General features: G+C 39.7%; 1 long non-coding RNA gene across 2 annotated transcripts in view; it reads right to left on the bottom strand.

The window, feature by feature from the left end:
* Positions 1-1807: 1807 nt before the first annotated feature.
* LOC116642935 overlaps positions 1808-13911 on the bottom strand; it is a 32111-nt gene continuing 20007 nt past the window's right edge. For both annotated transcript variants that reach the window (XR_004301449.1, XR_004301448.1), the window contains exon 4: positions 1808-1878. This is a non-coding gene — a long non-coding RNA (uncharacterized LOC116642935). The remainder of the gene's footprint in view (positions 1879-13911) is intronic.

Raw genomic sequence — 13911 nt, 5'->3', positions numbered from 1 at the left:
AGCCTGTTTTCAAAGGGACATACAGCCACTGTGCTTGGTGAAAAAGATTATTAGACAATTTCAGAAATCAAAAGATTAATGCAGTTTGGCTTACATCCAGCTTATAGGGGGCTCCCTAAATGAATGCACCCAGTGGTTGTTTCCTCACCTACAGAATGTATAATTAGAATAAATATACTCAGGATGCCTGGGTGGCTCAGTTGGTTAAGTGTCTGCCTTCAGCTCAGGTCATGATCTCAGGGTCCTGTGATGAGTCCCACATACGTTTCCTTGCTCAGCAGGGAGTCTGCTTCTCCCTCTGCCTGCTGCTCCCCCTGCTTGTTCTCTCTCTCTGACAAATAAATAAATAAAATCTTAAAAAAAAAAGAATAAATATACTCAGCAATTGGCAGAATCCCCACATTGGCTCCTTGATCTGGAGACTGAAGGTTATTATGGCAGGAAAAGTTAAATGAAAATCTCTAGGACTACCTCTGTCTAACAACAGAGCAAACCAAAAGTAATGCCACATTCATAGAGGGATATTAGCAGATATTAATACCTTATCAAGAAAATAAGGAATGCAAGAATGGCAGTTCCTACCATATCCCCATTTAATTTGCCTATGTGGACTGTGCAGAGGACAGATTAATCTTAAAGAACAACAAGAGCATAGTACAAGTTTAATGAGGTGATGATTTAAATTGCAGCTGCTTTTCTACATGTGGTTTAATCATCACAGCACATCAACACATCCCCTGGTGTGGTAGCTATTAATCTGGCAAATGCAGTTTGCTTTCATCTAGAAGGGCCAGCAATAAATGTTAACTGTCTTACTATATCAAATCTCCAGCCCTTGTCATAATCATAATCCAGTCAAAGAGACCTTTATTGTTTCTTCAATCACAAGATAACACCTTGGTCCACTACATTGATGTTATCATGCTGATTGGACCTTGTGAAGAGGAAATTAAACCTTCCTAGACATCATTAGGCATATGTATACCCCCTGGTTGCAATTTTTAGGGGTCTAGTGACCAGGCGTCAAGAAGGACAAGTTGCTGCAACTGACTTCTACTTTTGGGCCTTTTTGGGTTTTTGAGGCAGCATATACTCTCTTGGGTCTGATACTACAATCTATTTACTGAATAAACCAGAAGACTTCCTGTATTGACTGAGGTCAAAAGCAAAACAAAGTTATGAACAGATTCAGGCTGTTATGCAAGTGGCTCCCTTACTTTGCTCATTTGACCCAGCTGATCTGATGGTGTCTGAAGTGTCTATGGAAGATAGAGATGTTGCATGAAGCTACTGGAAGGTCTCTAAAGGTGCTTGAAGATTTCAAAGCAAAGCCACCATTCTCTGCATTCTCACCCTTCTCTCTCTCTCTTTTTTTTTATTAACATATAATTTATTATTTGTTTCAGAAGTACAGGTCTGTGATTCATCAGTCTTACACAATTCACAGCGCTTACCATAGCACATACCCTCCCCAGTGTCCATCACCCAGCCACCCCTATCCCTCCCACCTCCCTCCACTCCAGCAACCCTCAGTTTGTTTCCTGAGGTTAAGAGTCTCTTATTGTTTGTCTCCTTCTCTGGTTTCATCTTGTTTCATTTTCCCCTCCCTTTCCCTATGATCCTCTGTCTTGTTTCTCAAATTCCTCATATCAGTGAGATCATATGATAATTGTCACCATTCTCTCCTATTGAGAAACAACCTTTGGCTAGCCTCAGGGTTCTCATGGAAACAAAACACTTGATGGAGGCTACCAAATTACCATGAAAACTAAGCTTCCCAAATTGAACAGTGTCTGACTTACCAAACCATAAAGTTGGATGTACACAGCGGCTCTCCATCATCAAGTAGAACTGTGCATTATCAGGCTCAAGAAAATCCTAAAAGCACAAATTAATTCTATAAGCAAGTGTCTCAGATTTCCAAGTCTCATATTGCTGCTACATTACCTCCTGTCTCAACCCACAACTATTTTCTATGATCTGATGACTTCAGAAGAAAAAAAAAATCTCAGCCTGCTTTACAGAGAATGCTGCATGATATGGTGGCACTACCCAAAAATAAACAGCTGCAATACTATAGTCCCATTCATAAGTGGCCCTGAAAAAATAGTTGTGAAGGGAAATCCTCCAGGTGGGCAGAACTTTAGGCAATGCACCCAGTGGTTTGTTTGCCTGGAAGAAGAGATGACCACAAATGCAGATCTACATTGATGCATGGGTAGTGGATAATAGTTTACTTGTATGGTCAGTATTTAGAAGGAAAATGATCAGAAGTTTGCTGACAAGATGGTATAAGGAAGAGGTATGTAGATAAACCTCTCCAAATGGGCATAAAATGTAAACATGTTTTTGTTCCATGTTAATGCTTCCCAAAGAGCAACCTCTGCAGGGAAGGATCTTAATAAATAGCCACTTTCCTCAGCTATTCCTATCCATGGCCAATAAATTCATGAATAAAATGGCCATGGTGGCAGGGATGGAGATTATACATCTGCAAGTTATTAATCTTTCCATACCTGTTATCTTCACACGTAAAATAGAGACTATAAAAGTACCTATCCAATAGGGTTGTTGTGAGTTTAAATGAAAATATACATGAGAGGAGGGGGGAAAGATGGCGGAGGAGTAGGGGACCCTATTTCAACTGGTCCCCGGAATTGAGCTGGATATCTACCAGACCACTCTGAGCACCCACGAAACCAGCCTGAGATGTAAGAAGATCTGGATCTCTACAAACAGAATATCACACGCAGTTGGTTTTGAGGTACGAAGCGGAGAGCCGTGATTCTGCGGGCAGATATCAGAGGATAAATGGCAGCGGGAGGGTGCCTGGCTGTGGGGATCCTACACCACCGGTGAGTGACAGCCTCGCGCGCTCTGGACGGGCACAGACTCGCAGACCGGTAGCGTCAGGAAAGAACTTTAGGGCAGCCCCCGGGGTGGAGGACCAGACCGGCGGGGTCGCACGCATGCGAACCGCAGTCCCCCGGACAGAAACTGGAGTGACGGTCGCGCGCACGCGAACTGCAGCCTCTGAGACGGAAACCCGGTGCGCCAGGGTCGCGCTGGTGAACTGCAACCCCCGGGGATGGAAACCCCAAGCGGTGGAGTCGCGCGCGTGAATTGGGAGCGGCTGGCGGTTTTAGAAGCACAAAGGGCAGAGACGTGCCCCGACCTGGAGGCAGGACTGGGAGCGCTGCGGAGGGGCACACAACCCAGGATGCTGCAGTTTATAGCAGCACAGACAGAAACGGAGACAGTGTGGCCTGGAGAGCTCACTGAAGAACAGACTGAGGTCTCTCTGCTCTGAGGCAGAGGGTTGGAAACAGTCTCTTCTGCTCTGACTCGCAGAAGAGACACGGAAAGCCACCAGGGAAAGGCGCCAGAGAACAAAAGCCCCCAAAACTGATTCCCACTGAGCCCATCCCCCGCCACAGGGGCACAGGGCAACTCCGCCCAAACAGGGTTGCCTGAGTAACAGCGTGGCAGGCCCCTCCTGCAGAAGACAGGCTGGGAAAACAAGAGGCCAGCAACCCTAAGGTCCCAAGAAAACAGGTGCATCTTGCTTGGGTTCTGGTCAATATACATTCCCTCAAACACCCATCAACAGAATGACTAGGAGGAGGAGCCCCCAAAACAGAAAAGACTCAGAGATTATGACTTATGCTGCAGATTTACAAATGGATGTAGATATAACCAAGATGTCAGAGATGGAATTCAGGCTAGCAGTTGTGAAGACAATGGCTAGAATGGAGAAATCAATTAATGACAACATAGAGTCTCTAAGGGCAGAAATAAAAGGTGAATTGGCAGAACTTAAAAATGCTATCAATGAGATCCAATCCAATCTAGATAATCTAACAGCTAGCGTAACTGAGGCAGAAGAGAGAATAAGCGATCTGGAAGACAGTATAATAGATAAAAAGGGAAAAGAGGAGGCCAGGGAAAAACAACTCAGAATCCATGAAAATAGAATCAGAGAAATAAGGGACACCATGAGGCGTTCCAATGTCAGAATAATTGGAATCCCGGAGGGAGTGGAGAGAGAGAGGGCTAGAAGATGTATTTGAGCAAATCGTAGCTGAGAACTTCCCTAATCTGGGGAATGAAACATTCGAGTCCTAGAGGCAGAGAGGACCCCTCCTAAGATCAGGGAAAACAGGCCAACACCCTGGCATGTAATAGTAAAACTTGCAAATCTTAGAACCAAGGAAACCATCTTAAGGGCAGTTAGGGGGAAGAGATTCCTTACGTACAGAGGGAGGAACATCAGAATAACGTCAGACCTATCCACAGAGACCTGGCAAGCCAGAAAGGCCTGGCAAGATATATTCAGGGTACTAAATGAGAAGAACATGCAGCCAAGAATACTTTATCTGGCAAGGCTTTCATTTAGAATGGATGGAGAGATGCAGAGCTTCCACGACCGGCAGAAGTTGAAAGAATATATGACCACTAAGCTGGCCCTGCAAGAAATATTAAGGGGGGTTCTATAAAAGGACAAAGACGCCAAGAGTGATCTACAACAGAAATTTACAGGGACAATCTATAAAAACAACGTCTTCACAGGCAACATGATGACAATTAATTCATATCTTTCAATAATCATTCTCAACGTGAATGGCCTAAATGCTCCCATAAAACGGCACAGGGTTGCAGATTGGATAAAAAGACAGGACCCATCCATATGCTGTCTACAAGAGACTCATTTTGAACCTAAAGATACATCCAGACTGAAAGTGAAGGGATGGAGATCTATCTACCATGCCAGCAGACCTCAAAAGAAAGCTGGGGTAGCAATTCTTGTATCAGACAAATTAGATTTTAAACTAAAGTCTGTAATAAGAGACACAGAAGGACACTATATCATTCTTAAAGGGTCTATCCAACAAGAAGATCTAACAATTGTAAATATCTATGCCCCCAACATGGGAGCAGCCATATACATAAGCCAACTGTTAACCAAAATAAAGAGTCATATGATAACAATACGTTAATTGTAGGAGATGTCAATACTCCACTCTCAGCAATGGACAGATCATCTAAGCAGAAAATCAACAAGGAAACAAGAGCTTTGAATGATACATTGGACCAGATGGACCTCATAGATATTTACAGAACATTCCACCCTAAAACAACAGAATACTCATTCTTCTCGAGCACACATGGAACTTTCTCCAGAATAGACCATATACTGGGTCACAAATCAGGTCTCAACCAATACCAAAAGATTGAGATTATTCCCTGCATATTCTCAGACCACAATGCTCTAAAACTGGAACTCAATCACAAAAAAAAATTTGGCAGAAATTCAAACACTTGGAAGCTAAAGACCACTCTGCTCAAGAATGTTTGGGTCAACCAAGAAATCAAAGAAGAACTTAAACAATTCATGGAAATCAATGAGAACGAAAACACATCGGTCCAAAACCTATGGGATACTGCAAAGGCGGTCCTAAGGGGTAAATACATAGCCATCCAAGCCTCACTCAAAAAAATAGAAAAATCCCGAATTCACCAACTAACTCTACACCTTAAAGAACTAGAGAAAAAGCAACAAACGATGCCTAAGCCACGCATTAGAAGAGAAATAATTAAAATTAGAGCAGAAATCAATGAATTAGAAACCAGAAACACAGTAGATCAGATCAACAAAACTGGAAGTTGGTTCTTTGAAAGAATTAATAAGATTGATAAACCACTGGCCAGACTTATCCAAAAGAAGAGAGAAAGGACCCAAATTAATAAAATTATGAATGAAAGGGGAGAGATCACGACTAACACCAAGGAAATAGAAACAATTATTAGAAATTATTATCAACAACTATATGCCAATAAACTGAGCAATCTGGATGAAATGGAGGCCTTCCTGGAAACCTATAAGCTGCCAAGACTGAAACAGGAAGAAATTGACAACCTGAATAGGCCAATAACCAGTAACGAGACTGAAGCAGTGATCAAAAACCTCCCAAAAAACAAGAGTCCAGGGCCTGATGGATTCCCTGGGGAATTCTACCAAACATTCAAAGAAGAAATAATACCTATTCTACTGAAGCTGTTTCAAAAAATAGAAACAGAAGGAAAACTTCCAACCTCATTCTATGAGGCCAGCATTACCTTAATCCCCAAACCAGGCAAAGACCCCATCAAAAAGGAGAATTTCAGACCGATATCCCTGATGAATATGGATTCCAAAATCCTCAACAAAATCCTAGCTAATAGGATCCAACAATACATTAAAAGGATCATCCACCACGACCAAGTGGGATTTATCCCCAGGATGCAAGGGTGGTTCAACATTCGCAAATCAATCAATGTGATAGAACACATTAATAAGAGGAGGGAGAAGAACCATATGGTCCTCTCAATTGATGCAGAAAAAGCATTTGACAAAAGACAACATCCTTTCCTGATTAAAACTCTCCAGAGTATAGGGATAGAGGGAACATTCCTCAAGCTCATAAAATCCATCTATGAAAAACCCACAGCGAATATCATCCTCAATGGGGAAAAGCTGAGAGCCTTTCCCTTAAGATCAGGAACACGTCAAGGGTGCCCACTCTCACCACTGTTGTTCAACATAGTACTAGAAGTCCTAGCAACAGCAATCAGACAACAAAAAGAAATAAGTTATTCAAATTGGCAAAGAAGAAGTCAAACTCTCTCTTTTCACAGACGACACGATACTTTATGTGGAAAACCCAAAAGACTCCACCCCCAAATTACTAGAACTCATCCAGCAATTCAGTAATGTGGCAGGATACAAAATCAATGCACAGAAATCAGTTGCTTTCTTATACACTAACAACGCAACTGTAGAAAGAGAAATTAAAGAAACGATTCCATTTACAATAGCACCAAAAACCATAAGATACCTCGGAATAAACCTAACCAAAGAGGTAAAGGATCTATACTCTAGGAACTACAAAACACTCATGAAAGAAATTGAAGAAGACACAAAAAGATGGAAAAATATTCCATGCTCATGGATCGGAAGAATAAACATTGTTAAAATGTCTATGCTACCCAGAACAATCTATACCTTCAATGCCATCCCGATCAAAATTCCAATGACATTTTTCAAAGTGCTGGAACAAACAATCCTAAAATTTGTATGGAATCAGAAAAGACCCCGAATCGCCAAGGAGATGTTGAAAAAGAAAAACAAAGCTGGGGGCATCACATTGCCCGATTTCAAGCTATATTACAAATCAGTGATCACCAAGACAGCATGGTACTGGCACAAAAACAGACATACAGACCAATGGAACAGAATAGAGAACCCAGATATGGAACCTCAACTCTATGGTCAAATAATCTTTGACAAAGCAGGAAAAAACATGCAATGGAAAAAAGACAGTCTCTTCAATAAATGGTGCTGGGAAAATTGGACAGCCACATGCAGAAGAATGAAACTCGACCATTCTCTAACACCATTCACAAAGATAAACTCAAAGTGGATGAAAGACCTCAATGTGAGACAGGAATCCATCAAAATCCTAGAGGAGAACATAGGCAGTAACCTCTTTGACATCGGCCACAGCAACTTCTTTCAAGATACATCTCCAAAAGCTAGTGAAACAAAAGCAAAAATGAACTTTTGGGACTTCATCAAGATAAAAAGCTTCTTCACAGCAAAGGAAACAGTCAACAAAACAAAGAGGCAACCCACAGAATGGGAGAAGATATTTGCAAATGACACTACAGATAAAGGGCTGGTATCCAAGATCTATAAAGAACTTCTCAAACTCAACACCCAAAAAACAAATAATCAAGTCAAAAAGTGGGCAGAAGAGATGAACAGATACTTCTCTGAAGAAGACATACAAATGGCTAACAGACACATGAAAAAATGTTCATCATCATTAGCCATCAGGGAAATCCAAATCAAAACCACACTGAGATACCACCTTACACCAGTTAGAATGGCAAAAATGGACAGGGAAAGAAACAACAAATGTTGGAGAGGTTGTGGAGAAAGGGGAACCCTCTTACACTGTTGGTGGGAATACAAGTTGGTACAGCCACTTTGGAAAACAGTGTGGAGGTTCCTCAAAAATTTAAAAATAGAGCTACCCTATGACCCAGCAATTGCACTCCTGGGTATTTACCCCAAAGACACAGATGTAGTGAAAAGAAGGGCCATATGCACCCCAATGTTCATAGTAGCAATGTCCACAATAGCCAAACTGTGGAAAGAGCCGAGATGCCCTTCAACAGATGAATGGATAAAGAAGATGTGGTCCATATATACAATGGAATATTACTCAGCCATCAGAAAAGATGAATACCCAACTTTTACATCAACATGGATGGGACTGGAGGAGATTATGCTAAGTGAAATAAGTCAAGCAGAGAAAGTCAATTATCATATGGTTTCACTTATTTGTGGAACATAAGGAATAACATGGAGGACATTAGGAGAAGGAAGGGAAAAATGGGCGGGGGGAATTGGAGGGAGAGATGAACCATGAGAGACTATGGACCTGAGAAACAAACAGGGTTTTAGAGGGGAGGGGGGAGGGGGGATTGGTTAGCCCGGTGATGGGTATTGAGGAAGGCACGTACTGCATGGAGCACTGGGTGTTATACGAAAACAATGGATCGTGGATCACTACATCAAAAACTAATGATGTATTGTATGGTGACTAACATAACATAATAAAATTAAAAACTACAAAAAAAAGAGGGCGCCTGGGTGGCTCAGATGGTTAAGCGTCTGCCTTCGGCTCAGGTCATGATCCCAGGGTCCTGGGATCGAGTCCTGCATCGGGCTCTCTGCTCCTTGGGAGCCTGCTTCTCCCTCTGCCTCTCTCTCTCTGTCTCTCATGAATAAATAAATAAAAAAATCTTTAAAAAAAAAAAAAAAAACTACAAAAAAAAGAAAAAGAAAATATACATGAAAGAACTTAGACCAGTAAGTGGCACATAAGTGATTAATAAATACTGAATTATTTCATTAATTAATTAATTATCTACCCACAAGTATGTGTTAAATGCCAACTATACTGAAGATCCTGTGTAAGGATATAGCAGTAGACAGAGTCCCTACTTTCAGAAGCTGACATTCTGGTGGAAGAGGCTTTCAACAGTTCATTACAAAGAATTATTATTTAATGACAATGTTCTAAGTGCTATCAAAATGAAGTCCAATATTCTGAGGCTCCTGGGTGGTGCACTCCATTAGTGTTCAACTCTTGGTTTCGGCTCAGGTCGTGATCTCAGGATCATGAGATCGAGCTCTGAGTTAGGTTCTGCGCTCAGCGCAGAGTCTGCTTGAGACTCTCTCTCCTTCTCCCTCTGCCCCTCCCCCGATGTGCCCCCCCTTCAAATAAACAAATAAATATTAAAAAAATGAAGTCCAATATTCTAAGCAGACAAAGAACAGATTGGACTGAGCTAGTTTAAGGAATCAGAACAGTTTCCCTAAGTAAATAATGCTTACTTTCAATTCAGAAGGAGATTTAGAATTTAGATAGTCCATGAAGGGGTGGATGTCAGATTGCAATGGGGAGAAAAATTATGAATAAATGCTTAAAGAGAACCAGGATTAATGGAAAAAAGGCAGTCTCTTCAACAATTGGTGTTGGGAAAATTGGACAGCCACATGCAGAAGAATGAAACTGGACCATTTCCTTACACCACACACAAAAATAGACTCAAAATGGATGAAAGACCTAAATGTGAGACAGGAATCCATTAAAATCCTTGAGGAGAACATAGGCAGCAACCTCTTCAACTTCAGCTGCAGCAGCTTCTTCCTAGAAACCTCCAAAGGCAAAGGAAACAAGGGCAAAAATGAACTATTGGGACTTCATCAAGATAAAAAGCTTTTGCACAGCCAAAGAAACAGTCAACAAAACCAAGACAACCGACAGAATGGGAGAAGATATTTGCAAATGACATATCAGATAAAGGGCTAGTATCCAAAATCTATAAAGAACTTATCAAACTCAACACCCATAAAACAACTAATCCAATCAAGAAATGGGCAGAAGACATGAACAGACATTTTTCCAAAGAAGACATCCAAATGGCCAACAGACACATGAAAAAGTGCTCAACATCGCTCGGCATCAGGGAAATCCAAATCAAAACCTCAATGAGATACCACCTCACACCAGTCAGAATGGCTAAAATTAACAAGTTGGGAAACAACAGATGTTGGCGAGGATGCGGAGAAAGGGGAACCGTCCTACACTGTTGGTGGGAATGCAAGCTGGTGCAGCCACTCTGGAAAACAGTATGTAGGTTCCTCAAAAAATTGAAAATAGAGCTACCCTATGACCCAGCAATTGCACTAGTGGGTATTTACCCCAAAGATACAAATGTAGTGATCCGAAGGGACACATGCACCCCAATGTTTATAGCAGCAATGTCCACAATAGCCAAACTATGGAAAGAGCCTAGATGTCCATCAACAGATGAATGGATAAAGAAGAAGTGGTATATATATACAATGGAATATTATGTAGCCATCAAAAAATGAAATCTTGCCATTTGCAATGATGTGGATGGAACTAGAGGGTATTATGCTAAGCAAAATAAGTCAATCAGAGGAAGACAAGTATCATATGATCTCACTGATATGAGGAATTTGAGAAACAAGACAGAGGATCATAGGGGAAGGGAGGGAAAAATGAAACAAGACGAAACCAGAGAGGGAGACAAACCATAAGAGACTCTTAATCTCAGGAAACAAACTGAGGGTTGCTGGAGTGGAGGGGGTTGGGAGGGATGGGTGGCTGGGTGATGGACATTGGGGAAGGTATGTGCTATGGTTAATGCTGTGAATTATGTAAGACTGACGAATCACAGACCTGTACCCCTGAAACAAATAATATATTATATGTTAATAAAAAAATTTAAAAAAAAATAAAAAAAAAAGAACCAGGATCATTAAAAGAACCAAATGTTAGACAGTATTAGAGTGCTGTGGGAGCTACTGAGGAAAGATAAGCCTAGGGTTTAGTTGTTGAGGACCATTAAGGTTAAGGATTTTGAATTTTATCCAAAAAACAATGTTATGACATTATAGTGATTTAAAATATTGTAGTGACATGATTAGATTTGCCTCTAAAAAACCCGTTATTTTGGGGTATCTGGGTGGCTCAGTTGGTTAAGCATTGGTTTCAGCTCAGGTCATGATCTCATGGGTTGTGGGATCCAGCCCTGCATTGGGGTCCCCACTCAGTGGGGAGTCTGCTTGATGATTCTCTCCTGCTGCCCCTCCTCCCATTCATGTGTGTTCTCTCTCTCAGATAAACAAATCTTAAAAAAAAATCGCAATGGTTGCAGTATGGGAGAATGGATGAATGAATGGGGTGAGAACAAATCTGAGGACATCAGTTTGGAGGCTCTTGCAGGAGTCCAGGTAAGAGGTGGATGATGTCATCTTGTGATGGCCATAGAGAAGGAAGAGACATATTTAAGATGTGTTTTAAGATAGAATATACATCTGGAATTCTGGTGGAAACTGCGAATGTTCTAGAGGGGAGGGGGTGGGGGGATGGGTTAGCCTGGTGATGGGTATTAAAGAGGGCACGTACTGCATGGAGCACTGGGTATTATACGCAAATAATGAATCATGGAACACTACATCAAAAACTAATGATGTAATGTATGGTGATTAACGTTAACATAATAAAATAAAATTAAGAAAAAAAGAATATACATGACTTAGAAGCAGGGCTGACCCGTTTTGGGCACCAGGAACTAAATGGATCCTTTGTGACCTAGGAAAAGGAGCGGTTGTGGTAGGTATGATTAAAAGTTGTTTAGACATGCTAAATTCCAGATGCTTGTGAAACAACCATGCGGGCTGTTTAATAGTGTAACATGAGGCTATCAGAGAAGTCTGGAGATACACATTCAGGAACTATTACATGGATATGGTTTTTAAAACTTACCTGTTTAGAGTTTTTTTTTTTTTAATTAAGGTATAATTGATATTTAACATTATATTAGTTTCAGGCATACAACATAATGATTCAGTATTTGTATATCACAAATGATCATCACAAGGATCAAAATGATCACAATATTCCAGTTAACAATGATTACCATACATAATTACAAAAAATTATTTTCCTTGTGTTGAGAACTTCTAAGCCCAACTCTCTTAGCAACTTTCAAAAATGCAATAAAGTATTACTAAATATAATCACCATGCTGTACATTATATCTCCATGTCTTACTTATTTTATAATTTGGAGTTTGTACCTTTTGACACCCTTCATCCATTTCACCCATCTCTCACCCATGCCTCTGCAAACACCAATCTGTTCTCACCAATCTGTTTTCTGTATGTATGAACTTGGTTTTGTTTTCATTTTATTTTTTAGATTAGTGAGATCATACTGTATCTATCTTTCTCTGACTCATTTCACTTTGCATAATGCCCTGAAGGTCCATCCATGTTGTCACAAATGACAATATTTCATTCGTTTTTATGGCTGAATAATTATATATATAATTTCAGACAGACAGACAGACACACACACATACATAACACATTTCTTTATCCATTCATCCGTTGATGGACACATAAGTTGTTTATATATCTTCGCTATTGTAAATAAGACTGCAATGAACATGGAGGTGCCTGTGTCTTTTCAAATTAGTGTTTTCATTTTCATCAAATAAATGCCCAGAAGTGGAATTACTGAATTATATGGTAGTATGTATGTATGTATGTATGTATGTATGTATGTATGTATGTATTCTTGAGGAAACTCTATACTGTGGAAAATACAGTTTATATTCCCACCAACAATACACAGAGAGATTCCCTTTTCTCCACTTTGCAAATACTTGTCTGTTTGATAATAGCCATTCTAACAAGTGTGAGCTAGTATCTCCTTGTGGTTTTGATTTATATTTCCCTGATGATTAGTGATGTTGAATATCTCTTCATGTACCTGTTGGCCATCTGTATGTCTTCTTTGAAAGGAATGTTTATTCAGATCTTTTGCCCATTTTTAAATTGGATTGTTTGTTTGTTTTGCTATTAAATTGTATAAGTTCCTTATATATTTGGAAATTAACTCCTTATCAGATTTGGAAATATTTTCCCCATTCACTTAGTAGGCTGCCTTTTCATTTTATTGATGGTTTCCTTTGCTGTGCAGAATCTTTTTAATTTGATGTAGCCCCACTTATTAATTTTTGCTTTGATTGCTTTTGGTGTCAGATCCAAGAAATCTTCACCAAGACTGATGTCAAGGAGTTTACCACCTATGTTTTCTTCTAGAAGTTTTATGGTTTCAATTACATTCAAGTGTTTAATCCATTTTGGGTTAATTTTTGTGTACGGTGTAAGATAATGGTCCAGTCTCATTCTTTTACATGTGGCTATCCAGTTTTCCCAACATTTATTGAAAAAACTATCCCTTCCCCATTCTATATTCTTGGTTCCTTTATCATAAATTGATTGGTGATATACATGTGGGTTCATTTCTGAACTTTATTCTATTGATCTATGTACCTGTTTTTATGCTAATACCATACTTCTTTTTTAAAGGAATAATGTATAATTTTTTACTTATAAAATCTTTTTTAAAAAATGGATTACGGTGGGTGTCAAACCACTGTGGTATTTAGATTCCAGTGGATACATTCTAAAGTGATAGAACAGTTTCATTTTTAAAGTTATATATTTATGATATATACCTACTATTACCCTTCTGTAACTACTTAAGTTTATAATACAAAATCTTAATTCTCAACTTAAAAATTCTTTACAATCTTTAAAAATTCTCAACTTAAAAATTCTTTACAATCTCTACAAAAATTCTTTAAATATCAAATCATTGTGTTGTACACCTGGAAAGTAATATTATATATCAATTATATCTCATAATAAAGCTCTTACGAAGCTATGTAAGCAAAATGTTTCCTTTGGTTATGTGT

Source organism: Phoca vitulina, unplaced genomic scaffold, assembly GCF_004348235.1.
Source record: "Phoca vitulina isolate PV1807 unplaced genomic scaffold, GSC_HSeal_1.0 scaffold25, whole genome shotgun sequence".
NCBI classification, from domain to species: domain Eukaryota; kingdom Metazoa; phylum Chordata; class Mammalia; order Carnivora; family Phocidae; genus Phoca; species Phoca vitulina.
This window is presented reverse-complemented; position numbering and strand designations above follow the sequence as displayed.